The following is a 20389-nucleotide window of genomic DNA, read 5'->3' as shown; positions in this document are numbered from 1 at the left end:
GTTTTGCTGCTGTGGCTTCTCAGAATATTCCAGGGAGGCTGAGGAGGAACCGGCCCAGGAGTGCAGTCCCTTCGCTTTGGGGTAGAACACAAGAAGCACCAGTGCGAGTTTCTCTGCACTGCTGGCCTTGTGTCATATGCGTGTCGACTGGGAACGAGACCCAGAAACACCCCCTAAAAGTGAACCCCTCTCCTGGCTCTGCCACAGCAAAGGGACGCTGTTCACAGATTGCTAATGATAAAAAAAAGAAGTTGATAAAGTTGAGCTACCATCATTTGCTGACAGAAGTTTGTTCTGTAAGAAAACCTAATATGTATTTGATATCATAAAAACAGGCCACGTTTATTTAATTGATTTTCTACGCCTAAAAATAAGGTGCAATTTCTTTTGCCAGGAAATAAATTATGGTTTCATCCTTGATTGAACACCCTGATTCTAATTTTATTTTCTCCAATAAAATGGCAGATTCTGAAGCTGGATTGATTCTTCCCTTTCTTCGGGCCCAACTCACTGCACATTTCTGCTGAAACAGAGAACTGCTTCATTTGGTGTTCCAGCAAATTCGCAGTAACAGCACCGATAGCCTCTGTTCCAAACATTTCTGGGAAAAAATTCACAAAGTAATGGAGGAGCTGTTCACTGTACGATAGTATCCAGACAGGAATTCAATACTCGAGTGCCTCAATTTCACTGAAACAGCCACTATAAGTGTGAATAAATAATGGCCCCTGGCTGGCGCAGCTTAGTGGATTGAGCGCGGGCTGCGAACCAAAGTGTCACAGGTTCGATTCCCAGTCAGGGCACATGCCTGGGTTGCAGGCCATGGCCCCCAGCAACCACTCATTGATGTTTCTCTCTCTCTCTCTCTCTCTTCCTCCCTCCCTGCCCTCTCTAAAAATAAATAAATAAAATCTTAAAAAAGATTGTTATTAATGGCGCAGTAATGACCAGTCCACACCTCAGGCCTGCTTGCGCCGCCTCTGACGAGCAGCGCACAAACACGCGGTCAGTCCGTTACGGGCCTCACGAAATTGTTGTTCACGTGTCAGGTGAGGAGCCCCATGTAAACAACTCTACCTCCCTAGGCCATGCAGCCAGAAGGCTCAAAAACTGAGATTCAAACTCATGTTTGTCTCAGCCCAGTGATGAAAATTTTTAAGTCTTGAACTAAAAGGCTTCTCCTATCAACCCCAAAACTATCGCCAGAATACCTTTTTATCAATTTCAACATATACAAATCTGACATGGAAATTAATTATAACTTGCAGTTTGTACAGGGCATTTTTTTTTTTTTTTTTACTTTTCTACTCGGGGGAGAGGGAAGCCATCGTCAGCAGGATGGCAATTTAACGTGTGTCTGTCGTGTCCTCTCCCGAACCTCCTCCCCTCGAGCCCGCCAGCCACCGGAACTGCCCTGCTTCCTGTCTCGGGGGAAGCGTCACCTCACCTCTGGGGGGGGCTGGGAGGAGGCGTGTGAGGCCAGGCATCCCTGAGAAAGGAAGCCAGTAGCCTGAAGTGCAGGGTAAACGAGCAAATCAGTAACAGAGGGCGCTCAACGGAAACATCAGAAACCCCAAGCGTGGCTCTCCTTTCGCGACAACCAGTCTGCCCAGGCAGGCTGTCCTCCACGTGGGGGCGGCTTCCCTGCTTCGTCAACACGGCTTCACGGTTCTCAGTGAGAGCATGACCGCGACTTGGAGAAGACAGCCCGCTGCCCAATCCTCGGTCTCCTCCAGCAGGTGCTGAGCCCCTGAGGGCGAGGAGCTGAACCCTTCACCCACCAGAGCCCACGAGGGTGTGAAGCTTAAGCGCTTTGAAGACAAGGAGCAGTGGGCACCCACGGGAGCAGCTCTATTTTAAAATTTGGAAGAGACACCAGAGAGGAAGATGCCCAAATGCCAGCGGTTACCAGGACTGGGCGCACCCAGCACCACCACCGTTTGAGAGCATGGATTTGAACCTGATTGGCGCCCCTCTGCGACCTCCGGGCAGGCTGGCCTCATGGGCAGGTTCAGTGTAAATCGCACAGACTGTGCCGGTGCAGGTTGGAAACGCACGGAGACGGAGACGTTCCCAGCCCCATTCACAAAGCGCAGACGTGGGGCCTGTCATCCCCAGGGGAGCTCGCGAGGTTAGCATCTTGGGAACAGCAGCTCACTGACAGATTCTTAATGAGTGGTGAGAAAGAAGAAGGAAAGATGGGTAAAGGGTACGTTGTGATCGCCAGTCCCCTTCCGTTCCGTGTTATCAGACAATGCCACGGAGTCCACCACCGACCCACCCCGGTAACTGGAATAGCCTCACTTCATGCAGGCCTTCAGACATTGGACACATTCCGTCACTCCAAGTTTTAAAAATCAGCTCTGTGCCTGATCATTTCTTCAGAAAATAGACAAACTATCTAGGAAAAGAACACTGTGGCTTGAGAAACATTTGACCTTTTTCACCTTTCTCTGCTATCAATTTTGCACTCAAAATATATGCTCGTGTAAATATGTTCTTAAAATCCCAGCTGTTTAAACACATTTGAAAGGTAATGGAAGAAACGTCCCAACGCATGTATATAAAAGGTGAAACTAAGGACAAAATAGTGTCAGCCTTACCACTAAAAATCTCACAGTTATTGGAATAGCGATAATAATCTCGGTTCCACTTCTTCTGTTTTAATATAAAACACCGAGGAAACCAAGCCGGCAATGCATTTCATTTCTTTTCAGTGCTACACCACCAAGAAAAATGTTAAGGTTTCATTGTTTTACTCTCTTCTCTGTTTTCTATTTCATTCTCCTTTGCATTGAAATTACTTACTGAAATACGTATTCCAAAGTGACTATATGATGGTTTAAATATAAAATGACTGTAATATAAGCCCTGTGAAGGAAAATGTCCTCTCTCTCTCCTCCTCTGTTGGCATCGCTCTCTGTTTCTTGATGTGTCTGTACTGCTACCATTTCAAACAGATTTAGGGCAATCCAAAACGTCAGATTACAATGGAACCAAAAGTCGACATCACACAACAGCACGCACGGTGCAAAGAGAAAGGGGAAGAGAGAATGGAATGCCAGGAACCTGACTTAGAAGACCCACAGTTGCAGAGAACTGTTAGCTCCTCACTCGGTGTCTCTGTTTAATTTATCTCCCCCTTCTCACGCCCCCGGGAAGAGGGATCGGAGCTCTCCATGCATCCCTGCCGAAGTCACCATGGGGAAGCGGCATCGGAGCACCCACTCAGGGCTGGGCACCACCCCCCACAGCCCCCTCCTCCTCATGCTGAAACCATGGAGAACAAACAATGCAAAATAGTTCTTAAAGACAGATTTGATGTAGCTCCACTTGACCGTGTTTTGCATTTGTGCTTGGGCTTTCTGGTTCATAGCCAAGCAATGATCGCCAAGACTAATGTCAAGTTTTCCTACGAGAATTGTATAGTTTTAGGTCTTGAATTTACATCTTTTTGCCAATTTTGAAATTATATTTTTCCGTATGGCATAAGGTAGGGGTCCAATTTCATTGTTTTGCATGTGAATGTCAAGTTTTCCCAACACCATTCGTTGGAGAGACTGTGTTTCCCCACGGAGGGTTCCTGGCACCGCTGGTGACGAGGAGTGGAGCGTACCCGTGTGGGTTTATTTCTGGCTCCTCTATCCTGTCCCATGGGTCTCTGTGTCATAAACAAGGGGGATTAAATCAAACTAAATTGCTCTGAACAGCAACCGAAACCAGGAACAGAATGAAAGGGCGACCTATGGAGTGAGAGAAAATATTTGCACGCCGCATGTAACTCTCAGGGTTCTCCTGAGACGTAGAACTAATGGGGATTACAAGGGGCCGACATGGCGGTTCAGGGCGCTGACCCCGGTGCCGTCAGAAGTTTGGACTCACCAAAAACTTCTAATGGCGCGCTGTTGACTGGGGGAAGCCTTACCAATACAAAAGCAGTTAATGAACACATGCTTTGTATGTTATGTGTATTACATGTTGTATTCTTACAAAAAAGTAAGCCAGAGAACAGAAACTGTTTTTAAGAAAACTGTAAGGAAGAGGAAATACATTAACAGTGTTTATTGAAAAAAATGCACATATGGGCAGCCCCATACATTCAAATGTGTGCTGTTTGAGGGTCAGCAGAATATATAACATTGTGAGAACTGACTGAGAGGGATTGGCTCACACAGTTACGGAGGCTGAGTCTCAGGCTCACGATCCCCTGTCCGAGAGCTGGAGGGAGACCCGGGAAAGATGGCGGCAGCCTTTCAGTCCTAGTGCAAAGGCCGCTGGTGTTAACCCAAGTCCAAGGGCAGGAGAGGACCCATGTCCCAGCTCAGCAGGCTGGTAGGAAACCAAAGGGGCAAATTTGTCTTCCCACCACCTTTTGGTTCTGTTCTCGCCCTCGATGGATAGGATGCGGTCCACCCACACTAGAGAAGGCAGTTTATTCGACTGAGTCCACAGACTCAAACGCTAATCTCACCGAGAAACACCCTCACGGACACAGCCAGGAATACTGCGCACCTGTGCACCCTTGGTCCAGGCCGTGACGCATAAAGTTAACTGTTGACCATATATTTGATAAGGGGTTAATATCCAAAATATATAAGTACGTCCTACAACTCATTTTACAATAGTAAAAGCAAACCAAAAAAAAATAACCTGTTTTCAAAAATGGACAGAGAACTTAAACAAATGGTTTCCCAAAGAAGACATGCAAGTAGCCAACAGATACATGAAAACATGTTCAACACCACAATTCATCGGGGAAGTGCAAATCAAAACTACATTCAGATAACATCTCACGACAGGTGGGTGTCTAGTATCCAAAAAACACTGCAGAACATCGTAAGTGTTGGTGAGGATGTGGAGAAATCAGAACCCTTCTACCCTGGGGGTGGGAATATAAAAGAGTGCAGCCCCTGTGCCAAACATGGAGGTTTCTCAAAAATTAAAACTAGAACAGTCAGATGACCCGATAATCCTACTTCTTTGTATACATGTAAGAGCTTTGAATTCAGGGTCTCTGGGAGATACCTGTACTTCCATGTACCGTGTAGCAGCATTGTTCTCGAGAGTCAAGTCATGGAAATCTTCCAGATGTGCACTGCATGTGTAACTGAATAGTACTCATCCTTTAAAAAGAAAGAAATCCCATCATCTTGTGGCAACTTGGAGGAACCCGGAGAGTAATAGGCTCCATGAAATAAGCCAGTCACAGCAGGACAAATACCACATGATCCCACGTATATAATATACCCAAAATATTCAAACTCATGGAAGCAGAGAGGAAAAGAGCGGTTATCAGGGTCAGGGGTCAGGGAGAGGAGAGCTGTTCGACTGGTCCGAAGTTTCAGGTGTGCAGGAGGGGTCCGATCCGGAGACCTGCTCTACAGCATGGCGCCCACAGTCAGTGACACTGCATTGTGCACTTAACATTTCCTTAAAAGGGCACATGTCACATTAAATGTTCTTACCACCAAAAGGAAGAAAGAGGAAACAAAGGGACATGCGGAAGCTTTCGAAGGTGGTGGACAGCTCTTCTCCCTTGATTACGGCGAAGGTACCACACATGAATGCAAGGACATGAGACCCAAAACTTCTTTTTGTAGATAGAGTTCAATCCACATGAGTCTCCTCCCTATCACAATATTACATTCCCAATAAAATCTGCTCTCATCACGCACTAGGGTCCAGCTATTTTTTTAATTAAGTATAGCTGGTATAGGATCTTATATTAGTTACATTCCTTTCCAAAGCCTAAACTACTCCCTCTCTGGTCCTTTATAGGATAAGTTTGCTGGGCCTGCCCTGGAATAATGCCCTCTTTTCGGTCATATCTGAAGAGAAACCAGTGTGCCCACGTGCAAGTCCTGGAACATAGAAAGGGGTGAAGAAGCGGAGTGGCCGTCACTCAAGGACGTGCGCTGGAAGCTGTGCGTTTTCCTCGTGTCCTGTCTTGTAGACCTGAACTTGGTCAGGTGCAAAGCAGACTGGGGGATTTTGCCTCACCCTGTGTGGCCCTGGGCCCAGGCACAACATTAAGAACCCCATCACTCTGTGAAAAGGTGAGAATTGTGGCCCTCGGAATGAGCACTAAGGCTGTCCTCATTTTCACTCAAGCAAGAAACAAGCCAACGCAAGGGCATCTAATGCCTCCGTATGTGTGGTGCTGCACAAAGGTGTTTCTTGGAAAGCGACAGTGGTCCTTCTCTCAGTCAGCCCCTGATGCCGTTTCCTGGAGCCCCGGCATTTTACGACTATACACAGAGCCTCCTGCAAGCCATGTGCTGGGTTCCGATTACTTCACAGTTCCATGAGGATTGTATTTATGGGGCTTTGGCCAGGAAAATTCACACATCATTAAGGACACGGTGAGGAAGCTGATAGAAAAACATGCATGTCACCCTTCCCCTTGGCTACACACACCCGGTCCTCCTCAATTTTTGATCAAAGATGATCAAAGTAAGTTCAGGTGTGTGTGTACAATAAATCTGCCCTCATTAAATTTTGCCTGATGATTTACATAAATGTGGGAATAGTGCAAACTGATCACATAAATCATTCTTGAGGTTTGCCTAGCTGAAATGTGTATAGATCTCTGACTGGGCTTTTAAAGGTCCTCTCTCTCAGAGCTACAGAGGCAAGCCAAGAACCCACCAGGACTCACCTGCACTTAGACCAATTCCTCCCTTCTCAGAGGTCTTCACGTGCACTAACATCACTGTGTTTCCCCACCTGGGGAAGGCACTTAAGAAAGAAATTGATGATCATCTGATAAATAAAAATAGCAGATATTCTTAAACTCTCTGAATATCTGCTTATTTAGGGAGGACCATAACTAGTCCCAGATTATTAACTGGTCCCAGATTAGGAAGTATATTAACTTACCAAGTTTGTGTCTCTGTTAGCAAAAAGGAAATAAAACAATTTTGCAATAAATATGATGGTCAGGGCCACTATCTTACCTACTTTAGGGATGTGTGACATACTGCAGATTTAAAATTTTCTGGGTGAATTTATAATGCTGCTTTAATAATAGGCATTCATTTGAATGTTTTGCAGTATAAAATATACTTGTTCATTTAACATAAAATCATAAACATTTTCAATGTTGCTTAATAATAATTTGTTTGAATTGCTGCTTAAAACTCCAGTGAATACACTAAGAAGTTTTGCACAGAACGAGTGACTATCAACAAAATGAGAAGACAACCTAATTCATGGAAAAAGTTATTTGTGAATGATACATCCAATAAGAGGTTAATATCCAAAAATATAAGAAGCTCATACAAGTTAAAACCTAAGAAGTGATTAAATTGAAAAACAGACAAAGAGCATGAATAGACACTTCTCCAAAGAGGACATACCGTTGGCCAACAGACATATGCAAAGACATTCAACGTCACTAATCACCAGAGAGATGCCAATCAAAACCACAGTGAGATATCACTGCACACCTGTCAATGTGGCTATCACCCATAAATCAACAAACAAGAGCTGTGAGGACGGGGAGGAAGGGGTGCCCTCACTCACTGTTGGTGGGGATGCAGAGTGGTGCAGCCATTGTGGAAAACAGTATGAACATTCCCCCCAAATTTAAGAATAGAACTGCCATACAGGTGTTGTTCTGGGCATGCACACACAACCTGAGTATGAGCCTGAGAAACAATGTGACTCTTGTTCCCAACACCCACACGTCACATCCCTATTAACAGCCACAAATAAACAAGTAAATCATCGCAAAAGACCTGCCCTGTTGCCTCCTGGTCAGCGTCAACATCTGTAAACCCACATCTTCCAGGATGCCATGGTGACGCAGTCCTGAGGAAGCCCCGGCTCCGTCTTCACTACTCTCAGTGTACGGGGCCTTGGGGGAAGCAGTTTATCTCATTGAGGTGGCAGGGGGTGGGGTCCTCTGCTGTAACATGGTGGTACCTGAGGATCGCACACCTGCGATGGCTTGGAAAGCAGGTCTGTTAACCCGGAACTTGGCAACACTGAACCGTGGGAGCTCGGACGGCTGTGGCATCGCTGGGGCCGTTCGGTCCCTGGACGCTCATCTGATTCCCTTCAAGCACCAGGGAGTCAGCGTGTGGGGGAGCAAAGCCGGGTGCAGAGCGGAGAAACCGCCGAGCTGACCGGTGGGAACGGCGGCAGGACGGGAGCCCAGAGCTCGCCCTGCCGCATGCCATGGACCTAACCAGTGGCTGCTCCGGCCCAGCATCTGAGAGACGCTGTCGTTTTTCAGTTAATCACAAGCCATCCGTTCAGAAGAGAAAATAAAACTTGTGTTGTGTATAAATTTGAGAAAATGTCTTGTAAGAAAGACGTAAAGTTTTCGGGGCTGTTTTGAGTGACGAACACGTTCTGAGACTGCCTGGGATGTACAGTTGCACATATACTAAAAATCGCTGAATTGTGAGCGGTGGGTAGAATTATATGGTGAGTGGATCTTATGTCCATGAACCCGTCAAAAGTAATTGAGGGGTTTGAATAGAGAGAGCACGCCGTTCCTTCCAGCCACCTGAGAAAGACGAGGAGCACACACCACAGGTGAGCTTGAAACTGAGGAGACTAAAGCCTCAGCTTAGATGCACTTCACTCCAGCTGGCGACAGTGAAAAATTACCCTGCTCCCCTGGTCCTCGGTGCAGGAATCAGCGAAAATCGGTCGGTGTGAAGGCGAGAAATGGAATCCAAGCACAGGGTTTTGGTGACTGTATGTGAAAACTCCTGTCACATCAAAAAATGTCCATTTTGTTTATTGTTAAAATTCTAAACTATTACTGGCTGGCGTAGCTCAGTGGGTTGAGCGTGGGCTCTGAACCAAAGTGTTGCAGGTTTGATTCCCAGTCAGGGCACATGCCTGGGTTGCAGGCCATGGCCTCCAGCAACTGCACATTGATGTTTCTCTCTCTCTCTCTTTCTCCCTCCCTTTCCTCTCTAAAAATAAATAAATAAAATCTTAAAAAATTTTTTAAAAATTCTAAACTATTAGAGAGCTGGCTACATTGCTGTTTAAAATGGCGTACCCTTCCTCAGAGCAAGACTCTGGCTATCAATAGTGCACCAAGGAGCCGCAATGTTACATACAGAAACGCATGCCCTTCTCCAAGAGCTGGGCAGGTAGGTGCCTTGACGGTGTGTGGCTTTATGAGTGCAAATGACATTCAGTCTTGTGTCAACCAGCACCAGCTATGATCCCACCAACCTTGTCAAATCTTCTTACCAGTCTAAAGAGAAATCGCTATATTGGGACACGGGGCTGGTGGCAGTGTCCCTTCCTCTAGTCGCCATGGGCTCCAGGTGGCCCCGGGAGCAGGACAATGAGCTCCGTGCCCACAGACAACCGCTTGCCTGCCTGCTGTCCACTTGCTGGCCCTTCACTGCCAGGCACAGGCCGGATCACGCGGAGGCTCACCCGCTTGCTTGCAAAATGCTCCTAACGATGCCTGTCTCGTGGACTCATGATAGAAAACCAAAGGAGTATTATGCAAATATCGCCTAGTTCCACAGGAGAGGCCCATCAGCCTTTGCTTCCTCCTTCTCCGTGAAAATGCAAACTGTGGTCGTCAGATCTGCGACATAGACAGTCCCAGATGCAGGTGGAGCCCTACAAATTGTAGTTCGTTAGCTCGGCTTTCCTTCTGCCCCGATATCTGGGGGCTGACCGCGGGGTTCTCACCTGAAACGTGTCCCGAGGGTTGGGAAATGGAAACCCCTGCTCCTGAGAAACCCGTTGGGGCCGTGAGGAGCTGGCCGGGACGGCCGTCGCAGAGACAGGGCTCTCCGTCCCAAGGGTCTAGTGTGTCGGGTTCGCACTAAACTGAGAAAGACTTTTTTTCCCTGCTGTCCCAGCATCGCTGCCCTTTGGCTTTATTTTTCTTCAATTCTTGGGGGAAGAAAACATAAAAACTCCCCAAACCCTCGAGTCTTTCCATCTCTAACCGAGGGTGGTGAACTGCCCTTTTCTCCTGTGTAGATACGAAAGGACATGGGCTCCCCTCTGGTGGTACTGGCTCCGTGGGAGAGAAGCTGAAATAACGCTCGGGACGCAAATAGACTGCAAATGAGCGGAGCCCTTTGAAAAATCACTCTCTCGCTATCGATTTTCCTGGGAAGGAAAGCCAGCGGCCTCATGGCAGCCGGCCCTGGCTGTGCTGCCCCAGGAGAGGCGGGCAGGCCCTGAGAACCTCTCATGGCCAAGGGCACTTAGCAACCTGCCCACCAGCGAGGCGAGCTTTCACCGTCTTCCAGCCTTTGGAAGCCACCCAATTTATTCTCAGCACACTCTTGCCCGCAGTCAAGTGAGGAGTTTGGAAAGAAAAATGAAATTATTATTGAATACAGTTGCTGTGACCAGCAGAGATATAGTAACACCATACATTTTGTTTTCCAAAGCTCCTGCCCGAACACGATGGCGCTGGAAGCCTCCCACATACCTGTGAGGGTTCACCTTCCGTCCCCAGGGGGCCTCCCGGGGCTGCCACAGGGCCTAGCCTCTGACAGGAGGGGGCAGGTGGGACCCCCAGCCTCTGATGCCTGCTTAGAGCGATCACGCCTCACTAGGAGCCTCCGGGGCTCGGGGCAGAGCTGGGAAGGCACCTTGAGCCTCTGTGCGGGACCAGTTAATGACTCATGTTAGAAACACACACGGAAAGTGGTTTAGGCTTTTGACACATGCGGTAGCATTGGGCACTGACACGGAAACAGCTCCATCTACACTGTTTTGGGGGGAGAGCAAGCAAGAACGCCAGAGGGGAACAGAACAATTTAATTGCAGTTTGGGAAAACCTTACGACATTTTAAGTATCTTTGCAAGGAGGTGTTAAGGGGGGCTCACAAAGTACTTAACCAAAGGCGTTACTCCCTCTGGAGGGAGCGGCAGGACTGGTTTGGGGGAGGGTGTTGGGGACAGAGGAGCAACCAGCACCTTCTACTTTTTCCAGCGACAGAGAAATGGCACCAAGTCCCTCGCCAGCCAGCCTGGGCTCGGACGTACCCAGCCAATGAGGTCAGAGTTGGGGCCTCGACGTTCCTTCCAGCGTGTTCGTCAAGTAACAGAACCATTTTGAACAAATAAAACAGCCCCGGGGCTGCAGTGCCTCTCTGCTCCGTCACCACCGCCCCGCACGGGAGGCGGCCCTGCGCGGTCGGCCCCCACGTGACACGTAATGGCTCCTCCGTACGACTGCTGCTGGGACAGGAGAGGTCTGCGCAGCGCAGGTCCCCCTACGTGGGAGGAGACGCCAGGAGTGAACGGGAGGCCCGCCCCTCGCACCGCACAGCGGGTGTCGTCATCTCGGTGTACCTCGGAGAATCTGAGGCCCGGCCAGGGGGCGCCCGAAAATGAAATCATTGCTGACTGCAGTAGCTGTATTCCCGCCGTCTCACGCAGAACCTGCACCCGGATCCGCCACAGCGGTCCACACTCAGCCCCCACTGCGGAGGCGAGCACTCACGGGAAGGGGGCGTTTACGGAGAGGAAGACCTTAGCCCTGGTCTCGCTTCTAAGACGAGCAGAGAACACAGGGAGGGACAGAAGCCGTGACTCGCCCCAGTCTCAGGAGCAAGCCACGCTCCTCCAGCCCCAACCTCCGCTCTCAAGGTACAGTAGCGACCTGGCCTGTTGACCCGTCCGCCCTCTGCATGGTCTGGAGGACACTGGCCTTCTCTCTGGCCGCCGTCCTGGGACCCCTGGGACGGGGAACTCTCCAGCTCGTGAATCTCAGGGGGAGGCAGGGATTGCCTTCGCTCTGGAAGTTCACAACACACGAGAGTCCCCTCCACAAGGCAAGGACAGGTGGCCTGGGTTCATCGCTCACGTCCCCACCCCGGCTGGGAATAGAAACCCAGTCGTCCAAAGTCGCAGAAATCCCACAGACTGCACCATGGGAGTGACGGCCTCCCTCTCCAGGGGCTGCGGTCGAGGTAACCCCAGAAGTAATATCTACCAGGAAGGGCCCAGGACTTGGGGTGCCTGCCAGTTTGGCAAGCAATAGATTGGAGGCCGCGCAGAGCAGGGAGTGAAATATTCATGATTCCTGATTTGTAATGTGATCTCAGACTCTGGGTTCTGGCATGGTCTTCGAGCATGAACCTGAAGCTCCCCTGGAAATTGTCTCAGCCACTCGATACCTTATAATATATTACCCTTCTGCTAAGGTGTGCCAAAGCCCATTGCTGTGGCTCAGCACCCAGATTAGCTGCTGGCTGGGGATTTATTGAGTGCACGATAAATGTGAATCAATGGTCAATGGGTGAGTTCTTCTTAGTGTTTCTACCCCTTGACAATGTCAAATCAATTGCACACGGACAGAAAACTGTATTTATTCCCTTTGTGTGTTCCTCCCCAGTCAGCAGCAGAGCATAATCTTTAAGCTCCTGGGAATACTATTTCCAACGGCGAGTTCGTCCCATTCACACTGTTCTGAGCCACACGCTTCCCTGCATTCTCCACTCTCCTCGTGGCGACCCCGACGCCACAGGGTGCGGTGCATTCAGCACAGGGCGGCAGCGGGGAGACAGGGGGCCCCTGCCGAGCTGAGCAGGTGCACTCGGGTGGAAACAGAAAATATCCTCCTGGTGTGTGCGGTCCTGAGGCCATTTGGCCACACCCCTGCGGCCTGTGCTGGAGACACGCCCTCTCACCGCCCCGCGCAGGCACGCCGCACACAGCCCAGGAGAGGACAGAACTCACCAGAGCCACCCTTCTCAGGGGACGCATCGTCCCCGTGGACTGCGCCAGTCATGGGCACCCGTTTCACCTCCCCGGGAAACGGGCGCTAGTTCTAGCTCCTTCTCTCTTGTTGGTAGAACCGTCCCGTCTCCACCATCCCATCGTCCCACCCAGGCCAACCTGGGGCTTATCATGCTCCTCGAGACACCGGGCACCAGACTCTTCCATTCAGAATCACGGCCAAACCTCCAAGGAGACTCTTTGCGTCCCGCCCACTCCCGGCCATGCAGCTAAAATCACCAGAGGGGTGGGCAGTGGCCACGCAAGTCAATGCTCCTCCATGTGGGTCTCCTAGGCCATCATTCAGACACTCGCCGGCCTCGCAAATTCTGCGCCCTGCCCAGGCCGTCCAAGTCAGAAAGTCTGGGGGTCCCAGAGGTCCCCATTATCACAGGCCCCAGAGGGGGCACTGCTGTCCACTCAGCTCAAAAGCCACCGTCATAACTCACCCCCGAGCTGCTCCTCCAATCCTCGTCCGCAATTCGGACGTGCCCATGTGACAGAGCCTCGCTGCCCACCCCCGCCTTGCTCGCCTGGGGAACCGCTGCCGCCCGGCAGGCATCTGGGTGACAGTCAGAACAGCACGACTCTGAGTTTGGTTCTGTTTGCTTGCGGCTCTGTGGAACACTGAGCATCCGTGTGTGCGCACATGCATGTGTCACCTGTGTGCATGTGTGAACACGCGTATGTGCTGCACAGTGCCAGAAAGGATAAGAAAGCGCTTATTGTCTCAAGCTCTTGCCACAAGCGAACCTTTTCTAGCTCATCCACCTGCACCTTCTTTAAGCAACTGAAGAGCCCGCCTGCCTACTTCCGGCCCCCGACCTGACCCGGGGCTAGTGACACCGGCCCCGTGACAGCACCTGGAGACTCAGCAATCTGCCCGAGGCCCAAGGGGCCTCCTGAGGGGAGTTTCTGGGGCCTGAGTAGGCCCCTTCCCACTTTTCTCTCCAGGATTTCGTGGGGCCTGCCGCCCCCTTCCTGCTGCAGGGATGGGCGTAGGAATGGGACTGTGGGAGGGAGAAGGGGTGGCGTTGGCCGAAACGACTCTGCACCCTCTTTCGGGCAGGTCTTCCGGGAGCACAGGGACTCCGAGCCCAGGGCGGAGGCGAGCACCGAGCTCTGTGCGTGAGCCCATCACGTAGGGGCCGGAGCGACCCCTTCAGAGGGGCCGGCCGTGGGGCAGAGGGGAGCTTTGGCCTCCATGTAGTTCAGGACGAGAACTAGAAGAACACTTGGAAGCAATCGGGAGTTTGGTTAAATCCAGTTTAGAAAGACAAATAGGGCTCAGATGTGTGTAGGTGCGGGGGCACCAGTCACCGAACTCCAAGGGCTGAAGTTTTATCGAATAAACACCCTTGGCACTGTCGGGGGTTTCCGCGTGCACCCAAGACTCATTTCAATCGCTACATGAGAAAAGGTATGGAAACAAAGTTGAAATAAGCCTTTTGGAACCTGTAGCTGCACAAAACCATTGTACATGGAAAGTGCAGAAAAAACAATTGGAATTATTTCAGGCTTTGAAAACTTATAATTATAGGTGAGTGGCTATTATGTTATTGGAACAGCCATTATAACTGAAAGGTGCAATTTGAGACACTATACGTGGGAACATTAATACACCATTGGATTTTTAAAGCAAGAGCATCCTCACACTGCATCCAAGTTCAAGTTCAGGGTCACCTTCCCAGATTTTTTCTGTGTTCAGCCCTTATTTTTAAATAGAGCATTTAGGTGAGCTAATGGCATCATTTCTCAAAAAAAAAAAATTACAATAATTTTTGGTTGGGCATTTTTTTACTACCATTAAAAGTCTCCAAAGTCTTTAACATTTAAGGAAAATAACCAAAATCAGAATTACCCATCATTACATTCTCCACATGGCTGTCACCTCTAAATTACTTTTGTTAATTGAATGGAGCTACGGCGTGGATAATCCAGAGGGAGAGCAATGTGGAAATTATCTGTGTTTACGCCTGTAATTTACATTTAAATGGAAATGTGGTTTGTGCTTTGAGGACGCCCTGGCTGGCCCCTCAGCAGAGTGAGGGAAGGCAGGGGACAGAGGGGCCGAAGGGGTTCTGTCCTGGCCTCTCTTCCCTTGTCATTCGGGAACAGGCCCAGTTCCCTGAGCCTCGGCGCCCTCATGAATCGAACCTACCCTGTGCTTGTCCTGAGAGTCACAGGGATGGACAGAAGGACACGCACGGGCAGAGGTGAGGGGCCGCGAGGGGGCCCAGAGAGGCCTGCACAGAGGAACAGGTGCAGACGCCGTGCGTGGTCCCGCGTGGGAGGCAGCTTCCTCCCGCCCCGTCAGGCGGATGGCCGGCGGTGGAACGGCTCAGCCGCCAAAACCGCATGAGCCGATTCCCACAAATAAAGAAATGAGACATCACATATTTTATATAATGTGTGATTGTCTGTGAGTCCTTCTCTCTGTAGAAGTACGACTAATTCTAGGGCCCAGAAACCAACAAATAGAAATCAAATCCCTGCCCTCTGGGATGGCACCAAAAAATTCTCTTCTTTCTTTACCACCCCCTTCTCCTGCTCACACTCGCTCACTCCTGAGTGACAGGACGCCTCACCCAGTGCAAATGATTAGATGAGCTTTGTTCCACTGATTCTAAACATTTTAAATATGAGTGCACAGACAAGGAAGAAACAAAAAATCACAACCTTACTCTACAACCAACCAACTTACTCTTTTGGAAACACACACACTGAAAAGGAGAAATTTTTGCTCTCACAGCCTCTGAAAGAGAGGCACTGTGCTCTCGCCACCGCCGCGCAAAAACAGTCCGCGCAGGCAGAGCCTGCGGGCCGTGCCACCGCGATCCACATACTCTTTCGACCCGGCCGCACGCTCACACGCGGCATTCCGTTTTCAGAACGCATTTAATGGGCAATATGGCCAAGTTACAGAAATACTTCCCGAGCATGTGCTCTCATAATGTACGAATAACTGCGGTGCAAATTAGCTGAATTATTCATCGAGGCGCGGTGCCAAACCACATTATCTAGGCTCGAATTCCTTACAGGTTTTGTTCATTTTTCAAAAACCGGAATTGACAGCTCCTTATGATGCCTGAGCGCACACCCAGTTCGCGTCTATGTGATGGTAAAGCGTTCGTGGGGAACAGGAGGCACTCGGCCAGTCACCCTCCGCGTGCCTCTGCCCACGGCCCAGCGCATCTGGGTGAAGACTCTGCACAACGGCATCCAGTTGACAAACTACGATGTTATGGTGAAACCTTGAAACAGGGTTGGTTTTTGATGGTTTTACAGAATGTAAGTCAAAGCCCTGGGTGTCGTACGTGGGGCGGAGGCCAGAACACGCTGAGTGACCCACGCCGACGGCATCTCTGGCAGCTGCAGCAGCCAGGGCAGGGGCGAATAGGGGCCCTCTCTTCACCCGAACACATTCCCGCCCTCTGTTTGCCTCCGGTCGTCTTTGTACAAATAAAACCCCTGGTTCGGGATAGATAGTTTCTTTAAAGGGAAACTAGATTCTCTTCCCAAAAACTGTCACGGAAAATTATTTGCAGCTGGTGTTCCGTATGTTCCGAGGGGAGCACCCAGCCAGAGGCTCGCTGGATGGGGTGCTCCACGGGGCTGTGGGCCCGATTCCCGTCCCAATTCCCTTTCGTGTGAGCCTTAGAGGGTGTTTTCCTGCACACCCAGCCCTGGGACCCTCCCGCCCGACCCTCGCCCTGGCGCTGGGGGCCCGCAGGACTAAGGAAAGCGGTTCTGCAGGAGTCTCTGAGTCGAACAGAAGAGGGAGGGAGGGTCGTTATGACGGAGATGATGACCTCCGACAGCCCCCACCCCACCGCCGCCGGTATGTTCACACTGCCCCCTTCCCTCTAAATCTGGGTGGACTTCCTTCCGGCTGATGCTGCTGTGCCACTCCTAGGTCTCCTTCTCCATAGGCCGGGCAGCTTCCACCTTTTCTCTCTGGGGCCCCAGGCCCCACCCTCAGAGGAAGCCGGTCGACACCGCCGCTGGAGGGAGGGACCTCAGGCGGCGTCCAGGCCTGTGAGTGGAGCCTCTGGAGAGTCCCAGACTCACTCACGGGGCCTCCGGTTTGCGAGTAACGGAGGATGAGCGACCCCAGCCAATTGGGGCTTGGCTGGATTCGGCCGACGCACAGAATTGTGACGAGCAAGAAATTGCGGTTGTCTCGATCCCCTGGGAGTGGCATTGTTATGCTACAGCGGACAGCTGAAGAAAGAGCTTCTAGTGTCATAGCACAACACATGTGGGCGACTTTAACTTCGGGCTTTTGAGTCAGGATTGTCACGCCGCATGAAAAGCTAAGGCAGCGGTCCCTCAGACGGGGGGTGAAGCGTCGTCTCCCAGAACCTGAAACAGCCGCCGCCCCCCACGTAACAAGCAAGGGGGAGCACCCTGTCGGGAAATGTGGAGGACAGGAGAGAAATGCCCAGTCTGTTAACAGGAGGGGCCTGACTCTCCGTACTGACACACGCGAAGATCAGCCAATCTGTTGGCGCGCGCTCGGTCTATCAGTGATGCAGCCCCCCGGAAGAGAATGGGCCAAGCTAAGGCTGGGGGGTGGGGGGCGGAATGCAGAGGTTCAGGGCAAAGCAGGGCGGCAAAGGGAAGAGCCGCAGCAGGCCGGGGTGGCGAAGTCCCCGGGCAGCCGGAGAGCCCAGAGAGTGAGCCCTTTGCTCTGAGGACGTACGTAGTTGGGGGGGTGGGAGTAAAACGGTTACATATCGGTGGCAGGTAGAAGTGGTGCCAGCTTTCCCAGGGAGACGTGACGACCCAAACTTAGGTAAGTGCAGGGGGCGGTCTGTTAGCCTGAGTCCTTATCCTGCTCCGACTGCATGTGTTCGCCTTTTGTAAAACAGACACATGACGGGTAATGAAAGTCGGGCAGTTACCCAAAGTTGTTCATGGGCTGTTTCTCTGGACACTGTGGACCCTCGCCCGCATTTCAGGCCTTGGGATAAAAGCACAGTTTCAAGGCTTTTCCCCCAGAGAGTGGAAACGCTGTGTAGAATTCCAAGGCCTTCCGTTCCCCCCACCCCCCCGCCCCCGTGCTAACACGGTGTTGCTTGTGGTGTTGGGACAGCTGGCGATATTATCGGACCAGGCTCGGGGCTGCTGAGTTGGCGGGTGAGACTCGTCTCCCTCCCCCTCCTTGCCTCGGTTTGCTGTTCATTCTACCCGAGTGCGAAGAGGCGTTTCCTGGCAACCAGGATGCTTGCCGCTGGCCGGCAACAGCGGTGCAGTCCCCGAGTTCTTCCTGTGCCGTCTCCTGCCTCAACTCTAACCGCAGAGGCATGCTGGGCTCCAGCCCTGTGATGTCACAAGCATCACATCAGTGAAAGTCCCTAGCATGGTGCCCACATCTGTCATGTGTGTCTTTCGGAGTGTGATCCCCAAGGGGTGAGAAAAGATCACCAGCGTGTGCACCAATGTGGAGTACAGGAAAAATACAGTCCCGCGGACTCCGGATCTCATTTCCCTCAACCCGCCGAGCGGGCAGGGCCGGGGGCGTGCTGGGCTTGTCACGCCAGCCAGGGAAGTGAGATTGTCATGCACGCTTATGTGCTTTCTTACGTCCCCCGCCATCTGTCCCCAGCACGGAATATACGCCGTGGCCTCGGCGATGTCCCCTCCTCAGTGGCGTCCTTTCGCCGCTCACCGCACACAGAGCAGGCCGGACCGCGCCACGGCTACGCGCACAGGTTCCAGAGGGCGAGGGATGGTGCCGCCACGCCATCTCCGTCGAGCTCAATGTTCCGTTTCACAGCCTTTGCAAGTGGGAGAAACCGGGCGCCCGCAGCCCCAGTCATCCGGAACTCTCGGCTGTCCTGTCACGGGACGGCGCTGTTTAGTCGCTGAGCCACGCACAGATGAACTCGTCGATGAGAACCCCCGACTGTCAGAGCTAAACCTGGGCCCCTTCGAGCCGGTGGCCAGGGGAGCACGATGGGCCCTGCATCCAGGGAACTAGAAAAATCCGAGAGACCGCGTGCAGAGTGCCGCAGACGCCTAGAGAGGAGAGGACGGCGGCCCGGGGATGTTTTATTGGATTCATTCAACTTCTATTGAGCACCTCCCCTGCGCTGTGTGTGCATGTGTGAGAACAAGACGGGCAACAGGACTCTGCTGAGTGAACACTGCTCTTGCCTCTGAAGTCCTCACCCCTGGGGATTTCAGCAGCGAACGATGAAAAAAATGTCCCGTTCTATCATTTAATTAAGAAAACATATTTTCCCAGCCCTGGCTGGCATAGCTCAGAGGATTGAGCGCGGGCTGCGAACCAAAGTGTCGCAGGTTCGATTCCCAGCCAGGGCACATGCCTGGGTTGCAGGCCACAGCCCCCAGCAACTGCACATTGATGTTTCTCTCTCTCTCTTTCTCCCTCCCTTCCCTCTATAAAAATAAATAAATAAAATCTTACAAAAAAAGGAAACATATTTTCCCATTATGTGGCCAGCTTGGCCCTGGGGCTGGAAGTGGTTTAGAAAGAGCCTAGACGGCACAGGCATTGTAAACATCCGGCACACGGTGCGGCACCTGGGTGACAGAGGCACACCCGGATGCCGCAGGTGTGGCTTCGGGGCCCGCTTTCCGGTTTAATCCAGTTCTGGAGACGGATGGTGGAGAGTCACGCGGTGTGAACGTCCATCATGCTACCGAACGTGCACCGGGAAAGCGTTGGGATCGTGAGTTTCATGCTTTGTGCAATTTGCCACGGTAAAAAAAAAAAAAAGTGTTTGTAAATGAAAAAAAATACAACGGGGGAGATACGGTGAGTTTTCAAGCAAAGAAGGAGATCATGTTTTCCGCACTGAGGAAAGTCAGGCACCAGGCAGAAGAGGCCGGAAGGCAGTGGAACAGAAATACTGGGAGGAGGCGCAAACACACACCCGAACCGGCACCGCGAGTGCTGCGTGTGACAGAGCGACGGGAGACCGCACACTCGGAGACACGTGTGCACCCACCTCGTCGGAAGCAGACGGGAAACCCGGGACCTGGCCCGCGCCTGTCCGGGCTGGGGAAACGGAAACGGCGCCGAGGAAGCCGCGGAGGCGGCGAGGGCGCTGCGCAAGGACCCCTGGAGGGATGTTTCCCACGTGAAATGACCGGGCAGAGCCCCGCCGACCGCCCGCCGGTCTCGCGCTCCGAACAGACTTGGCCCGAAATACGCAGCCGGAAATGCGGCCCTGGGGGCCGTGGGAGCCCGTGCGGGGGAGGAATGACCGCCGGGGCCTCGGCGCACCGCCCCCCAACCCCGGGACACCGAGGCTGGAGGGACTGGGCCCCCACCACCACGTGCAAACCTGACCACTCGTCTGCTGTGTTCCCTCGGAGCAAACGGCGGATGTAAAATGATGGCCAGTACCGTTTTGGAAATCACCATTTTCAGCACTGCGAATCTGCAAGTCACAGCGGTTTGGGATAAGGAAACAAATCCTGTGAGGGGTCAGCGGTTACCACCTCAATTTTTAGAAGAAAACATTGCATTAACCTCTCTGGGCGCCCCTGTCCGGCAGCAGAGCGGTGAGCCCTGGGCTCACACCGTCAGGGCACAGCCGCCCGGGGACCTCCTGCCGCAGCCCGGAGCTGAGGGGCTGCAACCTCCGCTCGCGGGGGCCGGCTCCTTCCACTAGAAAGGGCGGGG

This window comes from Phyllostomus hastatus, unplaced genomic scaffold (assembly GCF_019186645.2).
Source record: "Phyllostomus hastatus isolate PE091 unplaced genomic scaffold, TTU_PhHast_1.1 phas_scaffold_78, whole genome shotgun sequence".
Classification (NCBI taxonomy): Eukaryota; Metazoa; Chordata; class Mammalia; order Chiroptera; family Phyllostomidae; genus Phyllostomus; species Phyllostomus hastatus.
This window is presented reverse-complemented; position numbering follows the sequence as displayed.